Consider the following 24051-nt stretch of genomic DNA (forward strand, 5'->3'; position numbering starts at 1 on the left):
AAGAACTATAAGGTTAAAAAATTAAACTATTTAATGGTTAGCAAACATCAAAATTAATATTGCTTGTGTAATTTACTTCAGTTCTCTTGTGTATATTTTTTGGTATGATACAAACTTCAGAGATCTAGTCCACACGACATTATGCACAGGATGGCAAGTGGTGAATGAACAATTATTTGTCCCTCTCATCTTCACCAACATGTGGTCACAGGTCTTATTTACTGTGCACCAGTCAAATCCTGTTCTGAATGTAAAGTTAATCACTTCCAGGTCTCACTTAACCATAGCATATCTGAATTTATCTTCCAAAAGTCCCTTTTATGTGAGAAGACATTTTGCTCAGATTTTGTGAATGAGGACCTGAAGTGCAGAGATGTTATTTTCAAAAGTGATTTCTGGCATTTGGACGCCAAATCATGCCTGCTTATGGCCTATTTTCTTCAGAGATTTGAGCTAGGTGATAGTTTGTATGTTCAGAATAGATTTAGTAGCAGATGTGCATATGCAGAAGCTTTGAAGAAACCCAAAGGTTTGGATGGTTGCTTGCTCTGCGAGTGGAAGGCAAGGGAAGCATGGAAGAGGCATTCCCTTTGCTTATATTTCCTGTGAGCTTGTGGGATGAAGACAGGAGCAACTGGATGGTTCATGCCTCATGCAGGTGACATTTCTAAAGAATTTTAAATTCTTGAAGAATTTAGAAGTGTACATCCTTATGCTTAGAGTGAGCATAGGCAAATATAACCTCACATCTTGGCCAAATGTATTTTTCAGATGAATGACAAAAGCCGTATTCTTGATGCCATTGCCAGTATCAGTTCCCTGTTTGAAAAATTGTTACATTAGAATTTCTCAGCAAAGCGTGCAAAGAATATTTTAGTATTGGGGAAAAACAAGTAAAGTTTCATCAGTTTACTGAGTTTGCATCTCAATAAGGCGATCTATGGTAATCAACAAGCAAAGAATGACCCTCACTGAAAGGGAGGTAAAGATACACATGATGTTTCAAGCATTTCTGGCAGCTAGTAATTCTGGGTAAGCTCATTTAAATGGTTATGTGCCCCCTTATGGCATCATCAATGAGGCTATTAAAGCAAAGGTTATTTAGAGCAATGGATACACCAGCACATTACAAACTTGGGAGAAGAAGAGAAGAAAAAAAATAATAATGTCAGCAAAACAGAGAGAAAAAGAAGGCAAAAAATGCCAAGATTTTGATAAAGCCAATTCATTCCTCCTGCTGTTCAGAGATAACCAGTGATCGAACATCTACGATAAACTGTGTGACAATGGAGATAAATCCTTGGGGAGCAGAAACTCAAGCTTGAAATAAATGTAGGCAACTTCAGCATAAAAGGTGGGAACACTGTACTGTCTAATTATAGAATAAATGCATGCAAAACAAATGGTACTAAAATACATGGGTCACTGTCTTCAACAGCTGTTGTAAGAGAATTTTGAGCTTTATATTACCCACTTCTGTGATAAAAACCTAATTCTATCATCTGCTTGTCATGCAGCTCTTCGTGAGCCATTTGAACTTCTCATGGTTTAATTCACTGACTTCAAAATGCTTGTAAGGACTCATAAACTATCTCTTACATTAGGCACCTGAAACCCAAAACACAGCAAAATTCCTCTGGGATGAAAGCCTGAGTATGTCGTTCCCTAACTCAAGCAAAGTTTTTATTAACATCTCATTGTGCCTGGAATCGTACATTGATTATGGGAGCAGGAGTGTGGAGGAGACCTTCTGGCCTCTATTGAAACAGACACTATTCTTTCTGGGTTTAAAAAATTTGCCTTTTCTTTTCAAACTCCTTTGACTGTGAAAATAACTGAATTTGTAGCTTTTCTTTACATCGTCACTCCCATTCTGGGTTGAGCACCATTTCAGACTAGAAAAGGTTATGTAATGTCTGACTCGCTCAGGCCTGCAGGAAATCTTATGAGAGCAACATGTAAGGGTAAATGGCAGGAAAAAAAATCCTTTCCAATAAGAATGTATGCAAACTTCACAAGACATGAAGGTGGAAAATTATCTATAAGGCCATCATGCTGCCACAATACAGTCGTTCCGCATGATGCTGTGGAGAGAGGCTCCTGTCTGTCCGAGGTGCTGTTGTGAAATGATTTGTCTAGTTTTGTTATAAATGTATCTTGCTGCAGGATTTTCACCTCTCCCCTCTTCTAGAACATTATTGATTTACATGTCAACTTTTATTCGTACTCTTCAGCCTATAACCTCCTTGGCTTGGGTTAGACTGGAAACACAGGAGAAGAGCGTTACTGAGCTGTGATGCAAATATTCAGAATAAAATGCCGACTACTCTAAATATAAGATGAAAATACTTCCTCTCCCACCCTGACCAAATTATCATTTCATACTAATCTCTAGTTCCCAAAGTTGGGTTTTAAAACTATTAACACTGAAGGTGTGATACCCTTTCAATTTTCTTTTGAGTGTTTTTGCATTAAGGTGGATAACATTATTATCTACACCTCTAGCCAATTGCTCTGCTAAGACCTGAATGGCGTTACAGGGCAGTGGCTTTCACAGTCCAGATGTAGGTATACAGTGTGGGATTTGTCAGTCATTTTGAATACGGCTCTTCAGTATAATAAAACTTATTCTTACTCTGTATTTCTATACAATTCTGAATTAATTCTGAGTTATAAATTAGCTTCGGTAAAATGTGATTATTTTACATGCTTTTAACTACATTACCGTGTCACTGAATTTGCATAATAAACCTCCCAATCTTTTTCTCTTGTTTGGAAGAGTATTTTCCTTTTACCGGTCATTCCATCACCACACATCTCTTGACTTCATTCTGTTTTGTGCTTTAAATGATCGACCTGCCACCTTTAGTTTTACATTTGCCTGTTGTTGCAAATTCTTACCACATTCCAAAATCACTTGGGAAGATTTAAAACATTACACTTTTCTTTTTTTCCCACGAGTCAGTCCCTAAGTCTTGCTTTGGTGTTTGTTGTCCTTTTTTTGACCTATTTTGTGCACCTACTTTGGTGTAAAGAGGAAAAGTGATCTGAACTTTAAAAGATGACACGTGTCATTTGGGCTAGATGATCATTGTAGGTCACTTTCTACTGAACTATTCCATTCTATTCTATTCTATTCTATTCTATTCTATTCTATTCTATTCTATTCTATCTTTCAGTATGTCATATCTTACTAAGTAAAATTACTCTCTCAGTCTTGGACTGTCCTCACAAATAAATGTTGTTTTGAGGTTTTTACTGATGTAAAGTTGTAAAGCTGTCATTGAATGGCTGATTTTCTTTCTTAATTCTAAACAAATGAAAGGCATTTCTCCTACTTATGCTTACCTGTGTAATTTAGCTTCAACAACAGTAACCAACAGCACAGTTACTTCCTTTCCTCTTAACCTTTTGCAATGCTCCAATGCCTCAAGTGGTTAGGACCACAACTTCAGCTGATTTGTAATGCTCTGGAGTAATTTGTAGTCATTTGTCATTTCTGGACAGGTTTTCAACTGTGTAAAGTAAAGTATTCAAAAACAATTCTGCAGCCTTCACATCTTTGGGAATTTTGCATAGGTCTGTACTTACTCCTTTAAGTGCCAAAGTACCTTCAAAAACTTTACCCTAGCAGGATTTCTACTGAAATTGATGTGGTGGCTGGTACATAAATTCATGGCTGAGTGCTCATAGCATATGAAGACAACTTCAAGAGCCTTAGCACTGAAAAAAAAATCTGAAAACAATTAGATTAAAGGAATTTCATAGCTTTGCCATTAACACAACCTCTGCTATTCTTAGTACATTTTTATTTTGCACAGTGAGTCACCCAAATGCAGTGAGAAACAACAAAGAGGACGTCAAGATCCATTATGCAGTAAGATGGTGGATGACAAGGGCATCTGGTTGATAGAACAGAACAGAAAATTGCACTTTGTCTGGCAATTAAGGGAACAAAACGGAAAAAAATATCACTGTCCTATTTCTGTTTAACTTCAAAAAATACATATGATTTCTGCCTGGGGAAATTCTGTAGGTGGCTGCCTGCCTTCTAGTCCTGCTTAAGCAACATTTTGTGTTCAAAGTGGAGGAGTAAACCAGGTGATGAAATATTCATCTTACTAAATTCCCGTCTTTGTTTTGGTTTTGCTGTAAAAAAAAAAAAAAAAATCCCATTGCTGACTAGTTTCAGCTTGGGAATTGATGCAACCATAGGATATTGTTTTTTAATGAACTTTGCAGCTAGTTGGTGTTTGGCACCAGAAGGATTGAGTGATGATTCAGACACAATAAACCCAAGTCCTTTTCTTCAGAGCTGAAATCAAAAGCCGAACTTCTGTGTTTCTTTTAAAAGGTCTGAAACAAACCGCAGATCCCTGACCTGCGCTCCACTAAGACTGATCACTGTACCTTCAGCTACCAGAATAGGAATTAAAAAGATATTAGTTTTGTAACACAACGTTTTCCACATTTTTACAAGCTCACTGACTCAGTAGTCAAGAGGGGATTTGAACAGTTATCCAAAACAATTTCATTTCAAGCTGTAATTAATGTTTTGGGTTTTTTTCCTTTTTCTTTGGAAATGGCTGGTTGTCATTTTGAAAAACACGGCTTCCTCCTCTGAACTGAACACAAACCAAATCCAATCCAGCCCATTATCAGTGGGATTTAATATTAAAATTCAATGAGTTTTCCTTTATTCTCACAAATGGAGTGGAATTCAAAGTAAGTCTTGGCTGCTTTGTGCCAAGGTAGAGGTCACACAGACCTGCAGTTTGCTGTGATGAAACTACACAAAGCAATAACAGCAGCAGAACTGGGTGAACTGGGACGCAAATTATATAGATTTTACATTTCCCATAGTTTCTCAGGTTTATAATTACATTATTAAAATGTTCAACGTTGTTACTTAATCGTTCTTAATGACTTTATATGTAACAAGACACTGCTAAAAGAGAAAACATAATAGACACTCTATTCTCTCATTCTTCCAAATGTTTTATGAAAAGAAGAGGAAAGCATCCCACAATTTGCACTTATTTTAAAAGCATAAATACTCTCAAGGAGACCCTGGGAGTAACACAACATCCTCATCCAGCAGGATTTTGGAGGTTTTCCAGTAGGACAAGAGAGGCACTTACATCCTTGGAATAAGGCATTGAGTAATGTGGGCTTGAGGATCTATTTCAAAAGGTTTAAGAAGTAATTAATCCGGCTCTTCATCCTCACTTTTAATCTGGATATTTCTGCCCCCATATGGATTTGGCATTACGGTCCTCAGCTCAGTATCTTCTCATGCTTAGCTTAAATTATTAGCTGCAAATAACTGTAACGGCATGCCCTGTTTCTCCTAAATCAGTTTTGGGGGCAGTAACTCTTGGCAGAACATCACTAAAGCTTTTCTGTCACTGTAAGTGTTCCCTATTGTAAAACACTTGAGTGAGACCTGGACTCTCCAGTTTCAAGTTTACGACTCCAAGTTCCATGTGGTTCTTCTGGATCTAGACAATATATTTGGTAACCCATCCCACCGCTAAAACAACAGTAGGTTGGATGTGATATTCCTCCGAGATAAGGCAATAACCAGACTTCCTTCCAACCAGTAACACCAGTGAGTTTTCATTTATGTTCAGACATGGCTCATATAAATGGTAGAACATAGTACATATTTAGCATCCATGGGCTAAAAAATACATGGGGTATCAAGGCTTCATGGCGCAACGTAAGCACTGTAGAAAAGTGAGTGAAAGTAGCAAAAACATGCCTGTCAACTCCAAATGAACTGTCAACTCCACAAAGCCACTTCTAGCATGTTACACCAGAGCCCATGTCAGATGTTTCTCTTTCAAGCTGTCTCTTCTGAGGTCTCTTACTCAAATATGATATGAAGGCGATACAGTAGAAGGCTTTCAAATGCAAATATGAGGAGGGAAATGGCATATGGCAGGAGGCGATGGATGTGCTGGTGAAGGAATATTTAGCTTTTCTTTTGTATAACGTTTCATGAATATGTCAAAGTGTAAAGCTCTGATGATGTTGGTGAGGGTAGCCCATGTAATTGTGAATTCTTCAAGGGATAATTTGCTTCAGCAAACTGTCTTTTTTTTTTTTTTTTCTCCCCCTAAGAAGTGTGGTTTTACAGGGTTTGGAAGTCACTCTATTCAGTTTAGAAACAGGTTCTACAAAGGAAATGTAGTTTTTCCACTGGCAGTGCTTAAAAAAAAGAGAAAATCATCAGGCAATTGTTCGGCATTACTAAGAGTTTCTATTCTGATTGTGAAGTTTGAAAAATGAGAAGCCACCAAGTTACACAAACATGTTATGCATTTCCAGAGCTGATTAGCATATATTGGAGGGGAGCAAATTACACCAACTTCTAAATAGAAATTGTAATTGTCAACTTTTTTGTTTCAAGGCATGAAGTGCTCAGGAAAGAATTTCTGCCATCTTGATCCCTGGACAGGGAAAGAAAGGGAAGTCTATTTCCCCTTTCTTCTCCAAGCCCTTTCTTAAAACATCCTCTGTAATGCCTATCCAAAAGATTAGCCCGAGTTAAATAATTACATTTAGGTGTATTTTGAATGTTTCAAACTATATGAATAGTGAATTAGAATGGCTTGGGTTTCCAAAAGATCTATTCCAGTTTTATGTAAGGGCTTATAATATAGCCTTTGTATGGTTTTCTGGACTATACTTTGGAGGTCAGCCTATATTTTGAATAAGGTGTTTTCTTTCTTATTGGGGTTGCTATGTGTCGTTTTTCTGCTATATTGAAGATGCCTCAAGCCTGGAGCATATAATTTTGTCACTGAGCTGTGCAGAGATTCCCACGTGACATATATTCTGACATTTACAGTAATCCCAAATTAATATTCCATGTTACAAAATTTTGCTTCAACCTCTAAACCACTCACTCGTGACACCATATAGTCACCAACCTTAAATATCTATGAAATTTACAAGAAGTAAGAATATATAGGTATATGTAAAGATCAGTACATCTCCTTCGCCATGTCATTTGATTATTACTCTGCTGTCTTATATGGTTTTCAGGGCAGGTAACAGTAAACTTTGAACACATTTTTCAAGAAATATTCCAAATGCCTTGATTAATTGAAGGTTTATTTGCTGCCCCTTGCCTTCAAAACATGTATGGTAGTAAATATACTTGAAGTATTTTTTTGTTTTGTTTTATTTTGGTCTATGTAAAAATGTTCATTTTTAGTAAGAAAATGCAATGATATATGCAAAGAATATCTGCATGCATTGCAACTACTCTTTTGTAGTCGTACAGACTTTAAATCCTGTAAAGGATGGTCTCAATGCATTTGTGTTATTGGATTTCTGTTATATTTCTCTCCAGCCTTATAGAAGTATAGTACTTCTACAAAATGCAGCTCTGAGAATACCTGAGAGATCTGGATATTTGTTATAATGTAACTGTTGAAATGATGAAATATCAGAAATTTGGGATTTCTTTTTTAATACTTTCCTTTGGGCTCCAACCAATTTTGGAGACAGAAAGCCAAATACTACCATAATAATAAATAAAATCCTTACATAAGCAGAAACATGGAGTTTTCATCACAAATAATCAGGTAGCCCACAAGTCATTAAAAAGGTTATTACAGTTGAAGGTAAAGGAAATCTCTGTTTCTGTTTTACCCAAGCATTTCTTCCATGCAATGGCAAATATTTTCTGTCAGCATTTTGAAACATATTCACAATACATTATTTAGGTTTATCATTGTTATCCTCAATTCATTTTTTACTCACAGAAGAAATGTAAAATGACACTCATGAAAACCTTCGCCTTTGAATAAAATGTTGCTGATTTGAAATGGTTGAAAGACATGGATTTAGAGAAAGTACTGTATCAACATCTAAATTTAAAAGGCCAAATTAATCCTACTTGTAATTCAGTCAAGGCTTAGACTCTAACAACTGCTGCATTGCATTTCTCTTGGATGGATGGATAGATGGATGGATGGATGTGACCCAGGATTTTTTATTTATAATGTCTCTGTACTGACTTTTAAACATTGCTATAAAACAACAAAGTAATTTCAAACACAGTAGAAAGCAAATATTAGAATCCCTAGGCCTGATTCTCATTAACTTTAATGCCATTTTACACCACTCTTGCAGTGCATTGGGGCCATAAACTAAATTACATTAAGCGTAAAATGTTTCTAGTGTGAGAACCAGACTCTCTGTATTTACAGCAGTATTACAATTGACCTCAAAAAGATGGTACCATGCTTCCCACAATAATGTTTGCTTTCCCATTACTTACAGAGGGTTCATCTCAGCTGCTTTCTGTCTCTCAGGTTGGTAATTCTTCTTCCTTTCAGGTTGCATGATGTTGGACAAGCTAGAAAAGATCCATGAAAGAATTCTGCAAAAAAATGCATTGCTGAAACCGTGTTATGGGCTCCATCAGCCCCACGCTGGATTTAGGGATATCCTATCCCTGTGTACAGTTGATCCATGACAATTTCTTTTCAATTATTGAGAGCAACCTAATCAAAACAGCACTGGCCAGGTAGGGCATTCAGGGACATACCTCTCTCATCACTTTCTACATAGGGGTGTAGAAACTAATCCCACGCATGGAAGTGACTGAAAGAAGAGTGCACCTTATGGCATTGGGCAAATTCACAATGTAATCTCTGCCTTTATATCATCAATTATTTAGGAAATTCTGGAAGCAGTGAACAGCATGTTATATTTCAGTATTTCCTTTTATCTGGAGAGTGCAATGATTTTTCCAGCTATTAGCAAAGTCGGAAATAGGCGAAGTAAAGGATCCAGGGCGAGGTGAAGGAAGGCAGAAAATAGTAGTCAGATATGCTATTACATGTTAATGCTACCCTTTCAGAAGCTGGTGTTGTAAGTCAGTCTGATGGAAAATCATGAATGTTTGGGAGAGAAATTCTAGATTAGTCACTGACACAAATAAATAAAATAAAACAAAACAAAACAAAAAAAAAAACAGGTAGCTCCAGTCAAAAATCTTCAAAGTGTTAGGTAAAAGGCAATTTTAATATAAGAATTGATAAGGATCTAAGGGTATAATTTGATAACGTCTAGCATGACCTACTGGGCCAGTTAAAAGACTTGCAAGGTGGCAGCCACAAGTAGACCTAATTTGCCCACACAGGCATTCAAATCTGAAATAGCTCTACAGAGAGTTTGGGAAATAAAATTTGAAATAAACAGAGACATCTTAATACAGTTCCGTTTATTATTTCTTGCAGTTAAAATTCAGTAGAATCCAATATGAAAGTTGTGCTTTGTTGGAAACATCCAGCTTTGCCTTTTTAAAATATTGAACTATTGCAGAGAGTAGTGAATAATAACGAAATTATTCATTACATTCATTATAATTTTCTTTCTAAGGAATTCAGATAAAGGATTAAAATAACAAGAGAGCTTTTCAATAAAGGAATTAATGCTCCGAGAATACATTCACAGGACGTTGTTTTTTATGGTCCACAGATGGGTATCAGAAGTTGGAAAAAATAGTAAAAAATCACTAATTAAGTAAATATTTAATACATCTTGTGGATTCAAACAAGATAATACACACTGTATTTTATCAAGAGCACATATAGCATATTTTACATGTTGTGTATCCTTGCAGCAAGGGTATCTGAGCTGCCGTGGATACATAACCCTGGGTGATACAGTCCCAGAATCGGTACAGTAACATTAGCAGAGCAAATTATCTAGAGTGCCACGTTGGATGGTGCAGCCACACTGCTGCTAATTCAAAATCTCCTCTGTTCATTGCAAAACCCAGTGGCTCTACATGCTGTGTTTTCACATTGCCCTAGAAAGAGGTTCCTATCAATCCCTGGAGCACAAAAGATTGCCACCAAGTTCCCACAGGCCTTTTGAGACAAATTAAACTTTCCCTGAGACATGGGAAACAAATGCATGTGATGAAAGGAATGCTGTTTATGCAAGTACTCTAAGGCAAAGATGGGAAAGGGTGACAGGTATCATGTACCATATTGGCTCAGGCACCAAAGCCACGATCATCTTAGATCCTTGACACTTGCTCCAGAAGAGGAAACAGCAGCCATCCAAACAAATTTGGAAAACATTAAACCATGTAGCAAACATAATGTAAATGGAACCACATTACTTTAGCCTTATGGTCCCTCTGGCTGTTAGTCTTATTTTGGGAATGCAATAGCTGCAATTAAAACTGCAGTCTTACCAGATCAGGACCTATCTGAAAGCTAGATATCCCAATAAATGGCTTATTTTCAAATAACCCTCTCTTTTCTGACTCTTTACTTGGAGTTTATATTCACCATGTTTCCTCTGCCACATGCTATGGCACTAACTTTCTCTTCTGAGGTCTTCTAGCCATTTTTTGATACAGCCCAAACTTGTTGAGATTGTAATATACACTGTGAGCGTGACCCTGGAGGGGGACAGTACAGCAGAAGAAACACTATAAAAACTTGAATATTACTTCTAAAGTCATGCAAATATTGGTTGGGTGAACAAACTCTGAAATCAGTAGTGGTATTTCTGCCGTAAAGACAACCCTCCATATAGTAACTCTGCTGTGAAAAGGTTTGTGATCAGCGAGTCTGAGTCCAAGGGTTTGGAAACAACAGAAGTTCTTTCTAGGAAAGAAACAAGACCTCCAGCTGTTTTGAGCAGAAATGGAAAAGTTCAATAAGAATGCATCCTTTGAACTTCATCTTTCTTTCTTGATTCTCTTTCCTTACATTTTCTTTCATTCTGCCTTCTGGTCCAATCCCAGTATCTAGCATGCACCCATCTGTTAAAATATAAAAAGGGCTCCCTCTGCTAGTACCTATTAAAGTGCCATATGGCAGAGGTATAGCCTTAGGTGGTGAGCACCACAGAGTGCATCTCTGAGTGAATAGCGATTTCTGCATTTGAGGTTTAATTAGGTAAGTGCTTTTTAAGTAGCATCACAGTTTCCCCTTTAATATTTACTATTCCTCAGCAAATTAAAAAAGAAGATGAAGCTGGTCTAAAATACAGCCTGACATGTATCAATGAGTGTTCCCATCCTTCTCATAATGATTCACATCTCCTTCATCTTCACTGTTGGGAATAACAGGCAAAGTGATCTCCTGAGTGTGCATGATCCCTCCCACCCCAGTCTACCCAGCTTTCCTTCATTACTGCTGCCACAGATACGCTTGTACTCTGGGTTACACAGCACCATCTGTTACCGAGGAGGGAGGAGTTGTTTATTTCAAGGTGCAGCTGCAATATAGCATTATTGAGGGGGGAAGAGCTGGAGGAATTGTGTGCTTTCAGATGTCACTTAAAGTGATGGACTGGGGTGTCATGCTGCAGAAATCTACCACCTCCAAACAAGGAATCCCAAACTAGGAATCCAGCGCAGTGAAGGCAAAAGACCTCTAAAGAGAGACTTGGCAAAGTGTAATTTGAGATTATTCTGATCCTCCCACCTGCTGCCAACTGCAGGTCAAGAACAGAGCAGAGAACTGATGATAAATATTATAGATTTGTTATTTCTTTGCTTGTTTGCTTGCTTTTCCAATGCCAGTGTCATTCCTGTCAAGGGTACATTTCAGTACCTGAGCAGAGAAGAATACCTGCTGCTTGGTGCGTGTGAGGATGTGTAGGCTTCTGCTCAGTCACACTAAATATGATGTCCAGTGACATCACTCTGGAAAAGGCAGTGGGCAGTGCCAAAATTCATTGCTAATTGTTATTTTCTAGGAGATCTCAGTTGTGCCGGATGGAGAAGACTGTGCAGTAACTACCACAATTATTCTGCTTTTCAAATAATTCTAGAAATATAGAGTTAAAGATAACTTAAAAACCTCTTTCCATTCCATGGATTCATAGTAATTCCCTACAGTTTACTCTCTTGTATTTTGTCTAGACTAGCTTTTCATTTTTCTGTTAAGCATGTCAAAGACCTCAGTCACTGTGGTATCCAAGATCTGTTAAAAATAGCTAAATGAATATCCCTTTTTTTCTTCCTCTGCCTTTCGTTTAACAGACTTCAGCTTTTGATACCCAAAAGTTCTCTCTGTGTCTTCTGGAGCCCTTAAATACTTCATCTTCCCTCTTTTGTCTGTTAATCCCTTATAGCACTACATGCTAAAGAGTAAGTAAAATCTTAATCATTTCTGTTCACATAAAAGGAACCAGAGGCACCGTGCGGAATATATAATGTATAACCAGCTCTTCAGTGACTACTCATGCTTATCTTCCCTCCCCAACAAACTTCTGTATCTTTTCAAAAGAAAATGAAGACGCTTCTGGAAGTCTACATAATCCCTTTAGTGATGCTGTTCACAGTAGGGATAATAAACAGAGAGGAGTCAAATAGGTGCAGCACCCTGATAAATCTGACAGAGCTGATTTTGAGGATGTGAGGACACCCACTCTTGTCAGTACAAAAGGAATGTTTCACCCATTTACTGCCTCCAGCAGCACCCATAAGCAGACACCATAAGCAGGGAAGAGCAATAACAGATGATGTACATAGGATATTCCCTCAGGCACTGTCCAAGTCCCTCATTATTTCCTGCTCAGGGACTTCTGACACCATTGTTTGTTTAGTAACTCAGAGATCTTTCTTTGAAATATGATTCCGTTCTTCCCTTCAATCTGTGGATTTTATTTTATTTTATTTTTTCATTTTTGGTGGGGATTGCAAGAGAACATACATATTAGAGGAGGGGGTTGCTTGTCTGTGTATGAAGAACATAATGGGGAAAACAAGATGGAAGCCTAATCCATGTAATAACTAAAGAATTTATGAGGTTTTTGTTAGATGGCTGTCAGTAGGATCTAGCATGAGAGCTAATACTTATGCATATTTCCAATAATAGTGCCCAAGGAAATTAGGATAATCTGGTCTCCATATGAAAAGGGGACACTCCATGTGTCTATTAAAAAAAAATAAAAAGAAAGAAAGAAAAAAAGTTATAACTTCCAGGGCACATTTTTATGAAGATAGGCTTTTTTCCTTGTACTAGTGGTTGCAACACTAGTGTATCTGGTCACTGAAGATTTATTTATAGAGAAAATATAGAAGGCAAACCATTAAAACTTGTGAACAGAACAAGATAATACAAAAATATTTATTTCAGAAGTAAAATATAAAACAAGCAGAATGCGATTAATTTCACTGAAGTTCAGACAACTAAACCTGAACTAGTCACCCAATGCTCCCTTTTAGGCTAATGTATAGATACAGACATTTTAAATGGCGATTTTTCTGAGCCGTTGAATAGATTAGTTAAAGGCGAGCTGGACTGTCCTCCAGAAGTGCTTGGATCTCTCCACTCTCTAATGAGGGTGACTTGTGTTGATCTGGAGCATTTGTATTCAAATGAGAAGAATCTCATCCATAGTGCTCCATATTTACTTGTCTGGGGTGGTAGAAAAAGGGACAAACCTGCAATAGACAGAATATTTCACCCACCTACACTAGAAGGGTGGTGGGAGAGATCAAAGAGAAAGTCATCTCAGTTATTCTTACCCTCATTTATGAGCGATCAACTAAGGACCAAATGAGGAGGTATCCAAAAGACGTATCAAGGTTACCTACAAATATCAGAATGAATTCCCTGACATATCTGCATTTTCCTACCACAAGCCTTTGCTCTGATGCAGGGATTAACCGCTTTAGTCTCCCTGGTGTCTACTAAAATATCTCCTTTCTGATGGGATTAGGTTTTGCATTAATCTAGTACTTCTTGCTAGTGTGTAAGTGAAGCGACCATGTGAAGGGTCCTTCCATTCAGTGCTTCAGCCCTGGCACCATCTCTATGAATAACACCAACATATGTATGTAAAAACAGCATCACCCAGAGTTAATACCAGCTAGTGTTCAGATGGATGCAAAAAGTGCATTATATATACATCTATGGAATTTATTAGTCCTGGTTTTAACTAATTCTCTGTGCTGCAATTTATTTCCAGTATTGTTCTTAATGAAAAGTTTACAAGTTGAAGTCCTAATTCTAATACTAGGACGTTTATCCATTACATCTCTGTCCTCATTGACTAAAATAATTTCTGTTCCCTTCAGAGTTAAAGTCTGCATTTAAATATGCAGGGCTGCTGCACTGAAATATCCGTTAGTGTGTAAGACAGCAACACTGCTATGCAACGTACAGAGTCTCCCTGTGTTTTTCTTTCCTGACAGGTGAGCTTTTCAACTCTCATTTTCTCTAGTTCTGCACAAACCGTGTTATACTTCCACCCTTAAGCAAAACACGGAGCATACAATCCCTGCTCCCTTAGCTGAAATAGCTGGAGTTTAATGCTAACCATGTTGTGTGTCTTCTGTGGGCTTTTTTAGGGTTTATCAGCTCTATTTCCACTAACATGTGAATGAGAATTTAAGGGTTTCTGTCACCTTTTACAGCTCTGATTTGCTTGCTCTGTAGTTAAATGCTGCTGCAAGGTGAAAGTCTGGTATTTCCCCATGGCTCTTGGCAGATTCTCAGGGATGGTGAAATAGTAATGATACGCTGAATGGGTACTGAGTGATTTGCACGCTAGGCAGCCTTGGCTACATACTCTAGTGTTTAAGCATCCGTCTCCTTGGAATTATCTTTTCATGCAACCAAACGTATTTTAATGTGAGTCAGCATTTTTCTTCCTGATAGTTAACCCAAGCTGAAAGTCAAATGCCAGTAATTCTGCATGTTCCCAAAGGAACATAAGATTTGACACATTGGTGCAAACTGATGATTCGTCAGGTCTGCTATCTAATCTCTATTAGTCTCCAGCACATGATGTCTTATCTGACCAGTGTTTTATGTCTCTCATTTCAATGTTATCCTGAGTGCTTCCCAGAATAATTCAGCATATTCATAAAGTTGATTTTCTCTCTCCTTCCTCCCTCCACACCATAGGAGTTGCTAAATGTAAGTCTGGGAGCCCTTTCTTTCTAAGGAAAGATAGTCGGTGACTGCACAGACCAAAAGAGATGTGGCCTATTTCAAGGCAAGTGAGACTCTAGTCACTTGTCCATGAAGTTTGGGGAATGGAGATGTGTACTGTCTGGCTCAAATGTTAACTTGCACCTGAGGACACAGGGGTTAAAGCATATTTAAAAAAAAAAAAAGATGAATGTTCAGATTGCCTTGGAGCACTCTGAAGGTGAGGTAAGAGGGAGGAAAATAAGCTGTGTAAGTGGTGGTGCCTCTATCTTTCAAAATAACATCTTCAAATTGCCTCCATTACTGTAGAATTCTGATTAAAGAGGTGCAGTGGGAGCACTGTCCCTGCTGTCCTCTGCTAGCAGCTTTTGCCTGACAACCGTACCACTTGCAAAAGGGTGAACAAAATAATTCACTTTTTTGTTCCAAATGGCAACAGGAAGAAACATCCTGTCCTGAAACACTGGCAAATCTAGCATCTCTGTGCTATATTCTCCTTTTCACCTTCCTCATGAGAAACAGAATTTCTCACTATTAACCTAACAATGTCTCCACTCCCAAAGCTCTCCAAATTGCTTTTTAAAAATAAAGAGATAAATGCAAGAAAAAGACTGCATCTTGTAGCTGAGCGAAGTTAATGCAGCTTAAAGTGCAAAGTGAGCTCATGGAGGGAGAAAGACCAATGCTGTTTTCTTGGTCATTCAGTGCCATCTGTTTAATGCCACTTAGATTTAGATCACGCATTGCTGGCAATTTTAACCTTTTTTTCAAGGCAACAAAATGAAGTCATAACCCTTCTGCACCTTGAGCCTTACTCTTCCGCATTTCACTCTTCTGAAGATGGTTCTAGAGGAGTTTCTTTAGTTTGTTATCGGAATGTTATGAAGGAAACCCCAAATGACAGGGCTGTTTTTTTGAGAATTAGGATGAAAATGTTTCTACAAGAAAGATAATATGAAGAGAAAATGAGTACGCATTTTTTGGAGGAAGCATCTTCTATGAGTTGTGACCTTGAGAAGAAGCAAGGCCTTATTTTTAAGTGGTTTTGATTCCTTCTCTCTCCTGACTTGCTTCAGTACAGGCACGAAGGAGTTCTTCCTTTAAGCTCACCTTGTTCAGAGAATGGAATTGCTTGTTTACTTATTTCCGTATGTCAGTTTTGGACACATCTTTATTTTTCCTACTTTTTCATCTTTTCACCAGTGCACTGTGTGGGTGTCTTGGTGTACCCTGGGCTGGAGCAACACACATGGGGATAACCCATATATATATAAGGTGGTGAAGCATCTGCGGTGAGATCAGCATTAATGGTCAAAAGCAGAAGGTACAGAAAAACGGTTGGAGGTGTTGAAGCTCTATGGACCAAAACAACTGGCCAGAGAGAAAGCCAGCAAAATGTCATTGAGTCTTTGGTGAATTACATTAGCTTGTAAGTTTGTGCTTCAGGTAGGTCCTGGGGACTCCTGGGAGAACTTACTGGAAGAACTTGTCAGAACCCTAGTTTTACACCTCACACAACCTCAAAAAATGCATTCACGGCTTACATCAACTCTATGAATCAAATAATAAGAAGATACTGGAGGTTGAAAAGGAACTGTGTCTTGGATTAAATATTGTCATGTTAAATGACTATGCAATGACTTTTCAATCATACACTACTCTGCCATGCACAGTGTGCCATGAGGGAAAGAATAAGGTCAGTTCATTCATAAATAGGAGATTTTCCCCTTGTTTTAATATGATAAGACAATGCTGCTGAGATTTGCTATTCACTTGCCATTTGATCAGAGTTGAGCTTGCAATGTCATTATCTGATGTTGCACATATTCAACATCAGATAATTTAAAAAAACTTATACATTTATAGTCTTGCTACTTCTATAGCAGCATTTGGTTTTAAGAGGTTGGGCAAAATTACTGCCTCTCCTTCCCCTCTTCCCATCTCATTCATTATGTGTCACTTCCCAGGCTCTGGACATTCCACCTTTGTGAAATGGATTTTCTCATGATCTTCAAAGTTCAGCTAGCAATATTCAGTTCTGAAATGTGATATCACCTATTCTATTTCTTGCCATAATTATGTCATATTCTGCAGTTTTGGCTCCTCGGTGCAGATTCTGACACTGCTACAGACCTTTTTTATAGGTCTACATGACCTTATCAGTTGCATGTTTCTTAAAATCTTTGCCATGTACTGCGACACTGATAGGGAATGCATTACTAAGACAAATCTTTACAGCTCAGACTTAGAAATGCATGGGGGTAAACTCCTACTAGGCACATGCCAATCTTCTAGCATGAAGATGGAAAATGTTTGGGATGTCTTTTAGTGTAGAGAATCCCAAGGAGCTGGCTTACAGAGACAACATCTTTCTCGGACCATCAAAGAGTGCCTGTAGTATGGGCTTGGGATTTGTTGTTGTTGTTGCATTTTTGGGGTTTTTTGTTTTTGTTTTGTTCCCAATATCATCTCATTTCTTGATTTAGTTTTGCTTTAGGATCAACCCCTACTATCCATAAGATACACCTATGTCTTAAACTTGTGGTGGTCCCTGAAAGATGCCTATGTACTTGCATTAACATTTGCCTCTGAAACTCCTATATTACCAATGATTTGCAGCTGCCAAATTAGAAGCCATTGATGTTAGGGCCAGAAGTCCTCTAAACTTCCAAAGGATCAGGATTTCTACTGGGGCATATTTCTAAACTGAAAAAGAAATTTCAGTGAAGTTGAATCAAAGGTGGTTGCTGGGCCCCATTGATGCTGTTAAGAGAATGCACAGGAGAAATAAATGACTAAGTGAATATGAAGCAATATTGCATGGGGTATATCATTACCTTGCTATCTCATTTTTTCTGACAGAAGACTCTTGGGTTATTAGGTCTGTCCTATTTTAAGAAGCTGTTGATAAAATTCCAGTATAAGCAGAAATGGCCAATGTGGCTGAGTAAGAACAGCAGCTTTTCTGCTGTGGGCAGTTGTACACTAGAGAAAAGTCTAACATTTCTATAATGAAAAGTGGGTATCATTTACTTCCCTAGAAAATTAGTGGGAAGGACTCTTTAAAAAGGAATAACTTTAACTGATTAAAAAACAGGCTTTACTGAAGGCAAAATCTCATCACTTTCATTAACTATGAAGATAATAGAAATGACTCACTGAAATATGCATGGGCAAAACCTTGAGTCACCCAGGTTTCTACGGGTAAATTTCCCCAAATATAAAAAAACCCAAAGATCTACCCCAACATAATTTTTAATTTTTCTTTTCTAGGGATTGTAATTTAGTTCTCTATTTGTATAGTAACTAACACAAGACTGTATAGTCCATGACTAAAATTGCTAAACTCAGCATAACTGTTACTACAGCAAATAGTAAAAATCCTTTTTAATCAAAGCCTAAAAGTATGACAGAACTCAAACTCTGTTTCAGTAACTAAAAATAACTCATTTTTATCCTCAGCTAAACCAGAAATATGTATTGTCTGTTGGTTAGTTGGCCCAATATATCTTGTAGCTAGATTGTGTCTGGAGAATCTCTCTTGTTACATTCAACAGCCAAGTCTGTAGATTATCTATTTCTAATTTAAATGGCTTTTGCAATGTTGAATATTTTCCCTGCCTGCAAATCAAGATCCATAATCCCCAGTAGCTGCAGAGCCTGCCAAGAGTAATGGCTTGTGCTGGTAGTAGGGTTTGCTTTCATGTCAAACATATGGTGCCCTTCATCCTAGTCCTCGGAGAAAAAGCCTGTCCAAGGTCCACAGAATCTGATTAGACTGCATTCTTTCTCTCCTGTACACAGGCACGTGTGTGCTCACATGTAAGCTCTCTCACTCAGTCGCACACACACATACGTATATATGTGCATACACATGCATACATGCACACCTCCACACACTAATCACAAAGGACCATGGCCAGCTTATTTAAGGCAGGCATCTGTTAGTGATTGACTTGAATTTCTCATTTACTGATTGATTGCGTTTGCGTCACACCATCGTTGATTGCTTGGCATGAATGAGACTGCACTGAGGACAGTGCTAAGAAATCCAGACAACCAGTTGGCAGTTTTGTGATGCTAACACACAAGGCTTAGGCAAAGCGTTGCAAGCAGGTTGAGGGAGGTGATCCTTCCCCTCTACTCAGCACTGGTGAGAAACATCTGGAGTGTTGTGTCCAGTGCTGAGGTCCCCAGATGTCCTGGTTCCAGCTGGGACAGGGTTAACTTTCTTCCCAGTAGCCTGGGGGGTGTGCTGTGTTTTGGGTTTGGTGTGAAAGGAGCGTTGATGGCCCATTGATGCTTTGGCTGTTGCTGGGTGGTGCTTGCACCAGGAGGAGGGAACACAGCCGGGGTGGTGGACCCAGCTGGCCAACGGGGTATTCTATACCATGTGACATCATGCTCAGTATAAAAATCAGGTGGGGGGGGGGGCTCGCCCCCCGTTTGTGACACGCGGTCAGCGGTCGGTGAGCAGTTGCATTGTGCATCGTCTGCTTTGTGTATTCTGTTATTGTTGTTGTTCTCATTGTTATTATTACTGTTCTACTTAGTTTTATTTCAATTATTAAACTGTTTTTATCTCAACACGGGAGCTTTCCTACTTGTGCCCTCCCAATTCTCTCCCCCATCCCACCGGAGCGGGGGGTGAGCGAGCAGCTGTGTGGGGTTTATTTTTGCTGGCTGGGGTTAAACCACGACACCAGGACAAAAGTGAGACATGCACATACTGGAGTGAGTCCAACAAAGGGCCATGAAGATGATTAAGGGATGGGAGCATCTGACATAAGAGGAGAGGCTGAGAGACCTGGGACTGCAGCCTGGGGAAGGGAAGGCTCAGGAGAATCTTATCCATCTGTATAAATACCTGATGGGGGGTATAAAAAGGATGAAACCAGGCTCTTCTCAGTGTTTTCCACTGACAGGACAAGAGGCAACTGGTACAACCTGAAATATATGAAAATTTGTTTAAACATAAGAAAACACTTTTTCTACTGTAAGAGTAGCCAAACAGGGAAACAGGTTGCCCAGAGAAGTTGTAGAGTCTCCAGCCTTGGAACTACTCAAAATCCAACTCGACAGAGCCCTGATCACCCTGCTTCACCCTTTAGGATGAGAGAAAATGGCCTCAAGTTGCGCCAAGGGAGATTTAGATTGGACATTAGGAAAAATTTCTTTACTGAAAGAGTGGTCAAACATTGGAACAGGCTGCCCAGGGAAGTGGTTGAGTCACCATCCCAGGAGGTATTTAAAAGACGTGTAGATGAGGCGTTTAGGGACATGGTTTAGTGGGCATGATGGTGTTGGGTTGATGGTTGGACTCGATGATCTTAGAGGTCTTTTCCAACCTTAATCATTCTATGACTCAGCTGACCCTGCTCTGAGCTGACTTCTACTACTGAATTTGTGCACCTAAATTTAGGTGTCCACAATGTACATTTCTGCTTCTGAGAAAGTCATCCTGAAGATCCCTTTGTAGTAAATGCTAGTCAATAACAGCCAGTGAAATTTAGGTCATTCTGGAATTGATGTCTTTATTCAAATGACCCCCACCCTAAAAATCCATTGGCTGTATTGATTACATCTGTAATTACTATAATAGGAGCCTGGAGTCTGGGAGCCATTTTACTCAGATGGAGATACTTACACCTTAAATTAGCTGAGATGAATGTCATCTTCAGAAGGGTATCCCTTCTCATTAAAGAGTGCTTCTGTAGCTCTTTGTGGTGTTTATGTGAATGCAAGGTAGAACTGCCCTTCTATGCTTTGTATATGCAGCACAGCACCCAATGGACATCTGATTTCAAAAGATTATCTAAATAATATCTTATTATGAACAATTTTAATAATTGGCATAAATAACAATATGTGCGTGGTTTTGTATTTTGTTGCTTTGGGAGAAGGAGGTGTCTGATCTCTGGTCTATTTTGACATCTTGTTGGTTTACAGTAAAGCATAATTAAAACAAAGAGTGTTTGTAAGGCTTTCACCTGTAGTAAAAAAAAAAAAAAAGCTCTTCTCAGTTATGGGTTCAATAATAATAACAGACTATTTTTCTATCGCTTTCCTTTCCCTTGATACCAAGTTTAACCAGATTTTCTTACATAGCATATACACAAACAATATTCACTAAGGAAGTAGAGGTAGAATAAACACAAACACTACTAAAGCCTGCTTATATTTTTCATAGTGATGTTTATGCAGGCCTGCTTCATGGGGCAGTGGGTGCAAAAATACAATTTGTCTAACCTCGGAAGTCTACAGTGCTGGTATCTATCTTGGAGGTGCTATCTTGGTGCTGATGTCTGGCCTAAGAGGCTTCTTTTGTAGTAATTGGAGAGAAACATGCACTTTCATCAAAAATTGCCTCTTTATTTCCAATGACTGTCTACATTAAGTAGTGTGAACATTTTATGTTGTAGAGATCTACACATGGTATGGTGAGTCCTTCCTATCAAGAGAAAATGTCTACTGGCTTCATTGTATGGAAAAATGGAAAACAGACCAATATTTCTTAGATATATTCTCTCCTGCAAAGTGCATCAGTGGCTTCTGGCTTCTATACTTAGTTCACTTTGCAGGAAAATGTATTTTTAAAACTAAATGCACCATCCTCCAGGTATGGGAACTTCTGGCATTGAAGACAACACAAAGTCTACTCTTTCCCTTGCTACAGCAGGCTATATGCCATATTTTCTTTATAAATTTGTTTTGTCTATACTCTCAGCCTCCCACTCCTTCCACTTCCACAATTACCTTGGACTGGTATCAGTGAAAATACACTTTTTTACAATCATGTCTACTTCATTGTTGACTATGCATTTTGGAACCATCTTGAGTAGCCATCCTTCCATCAGTAACATCAGCAAATCTCTGGAAGTCCTATGAATACTATGAATACTTATCAGTTATTCTTGCTTTTACAGAGCCCGTGATCACCCTGTGAAGTGGAATGGATTCTCAAGGCATTTCACATTCAGGCCCTCCGTCTGCTTTACTGATCACATCATATTAAAACTGCTATATCCAACAAACACTAATTGTATGAAAGAAAAGCTAAGTTTTATACTGTGTGTTAGTACAATGTGAATAATTTTTCCTTTTTTTTCCCCCTTCGTTGCAGACATACTTCACCTTATATTATGGATTTTAATTATGTCCCCTGTGTATCTGGGGAATTCTTTGCCTCCAGATTTGGTATACAGTGTGCTGTAATATACGTAGCTATTAATTCATCTTTATTGTTTGTGTTTTTAACATGTTCTTGATTTCCAGTTCTGCCCATTTAAAACCATGAAAGACAATGTGTTTTATTTGATTCTTTTTTGTTGTTGTTTTTGTACATTTTAAAAATAATCTAGCTCAGATTCTCATACTGTGCACTGTTGCTTTAGAATTTGCTCTGCCAGATCTGAGCTAAGCAATTTCACAATTATATGTGCCATTTACAAACACATCAATTAGATGTTTATTTGATTCCATTTATTTATGAGAAACACTAGCGAAGGAGCAGGACAAATAAACATTAAGACATATTGTTACCATTATTTTAACAGGAAAAGACCTTTAATCTGTTAAAAAGATCAAGCAAGGCATCTCATGAAAAATGTCAAATTTTGCATTAGATTTCATTTCATAGGTTTCAATGCAATCAGCATTTGGGATTTTGTTCCATTTTCACCCACAATATTTTCTGCTGAAAACATGATTGAAAATGCCATTTAAATTCTTCTTTAAATGTGTCGTGTACTGTAAATGCAGTTTTCCTCCAGTAAATAAAGCATTTCAAAAACGGTTTTAATTAAAATGTCATACGAAGCATTGAAGAAAATTTCACAAAATCATTTGTTTTTTATTCTTCATGAAAAGTTACATCTTTCGACAAAAATATTTAGCACCAGAAAAAAAAGAAATCAGCTACCTTTATATGTTATGTATTTTTGGTTACTCTAAAGGTTTAGAAAAGAATAACTAATATTAAACTAGATTCTCACCTGCACTGATTTCAATTACATGCTTCCTTTTCAAAAAGCTGACACAGTCTTTTGTCAGTAAAGGTTGAGCACAGAAGATGCTCAGAGAAATCTTGTAGATGCTTAAGCTCATTCAGGGTCAAAACTGTAAAACTTCTTAAATCAATGCAGTTAGGTTTGGTGAAGAAACAAAAGTCAGAGTTTCTGGTGGTTTTTCTCCAGATCTGTCGTACAAAATCTACATAACTGGATCATTATATGTAATATTAAATATTCATTAGTTGCTATTAAGAAAAGCTAATTAATAGAACGATACTTTTTTTTCCAACCAAGCTTAGTACTGGCATGAAATTACAAATTATGATACCTACTGCTTTACCTTACTACAGAGAGTTTACTTCTGAAATAGAGCTCCCTACTTAAATCCACTACAAACTGCAGGCTGCCTCTATCAGCAGATTTGGCAAATCCTATAGTGATGAAAATGATTTTCATCTAGTTAGTAAGAGCTAAAACAAACTCAGCTCGTAGCTGATTGCAAGCAAATATTTTAAGAGCCTCGAGTTACGTTTGAACAAGGGTTCCAGAATAAACAATCCTTGCCCATTTGCTAATCCCATTCATTAGAAGCTCAGTGATTACCTCATTAGTATGATACACTGCAGAGACAGACTGATGGAGCTTTCAATAAACCAGCTTACATAGCAGATGGATTTGGCACCGATGACCCAGGTGAAGTATTTCTCTGCTGAAACTATAGATGCTGCCTGGCTTACAGCAAGCATGAAATCTCCATGTGGCAACATAGGCATACTCCCCCCTGTTGTGTATTATAGAATTGGTTATAATGGCAAAGCTATTGCAAAAAAACACCATTCCATAAGGTTGCTATAAAACAGTACATTCATGCTGAATCATAGAATCAGAGAATGGTTTGGGTTGGAAGGGACCTTTAAAGATCGTCTAGTCCAACCCCCTTGCCATGGGCAGGGACATCTTTCACTAGATCAGGTTGCCCAAAGCCCCATCCAACCTGACCTTGAAGACCTCCAATGATGGGGCATCTACAACTTCTCTGGGCAACCTGTTCCACTGTTTCACCACCCTCATAAAAAAATCCTTCCTTGTTTATAATCTAAATCTGT

General features: G+C 38.1%; 1 protein-coding gene across 6 annotated transcripts in view; it reads left to right on the forward strand.

Moving 5' to 3' along the window:
- TSNARE1 (t-SNARE domain containing 1) overlaps positions 1 to 22931 on the forward strand; it is a 554353-nt gene extending 531422 nt beyond the window's left edge. For 5 of the 6 annotated variants that reach the window (XM_075141068.1, XM_075141069.1, XM_075141070.1 and 2 more), the window contains one exon: positions 21860 to 22925. The gene's annotated coding sequence lies outside the window, so the exon portion shown is untranslated. Of the gene's footprint in view, positions 1 to 21859 lie in introns of all 6 variants that reach the window. The other variant, XM_075141073.1, reaches the window with a different exon arrangement.
- Positions 22932 to 24051: the final 1120 nt, after the last annotated feature.

This window comes from Calonectris borealis, chromosome 2 (genome assembly GCF_964195595.1).
Source record: "Calonectris borealis chromosome 2, bCalBor7.hap1.2, whole genome shotgun sequence".
Classification (NCBI taxonomy): Eukaryota; Metazoa; Chordata; class Aves; order Procellariiformes; family Procellariidae; genus Calonectris; species Calonectris borealis.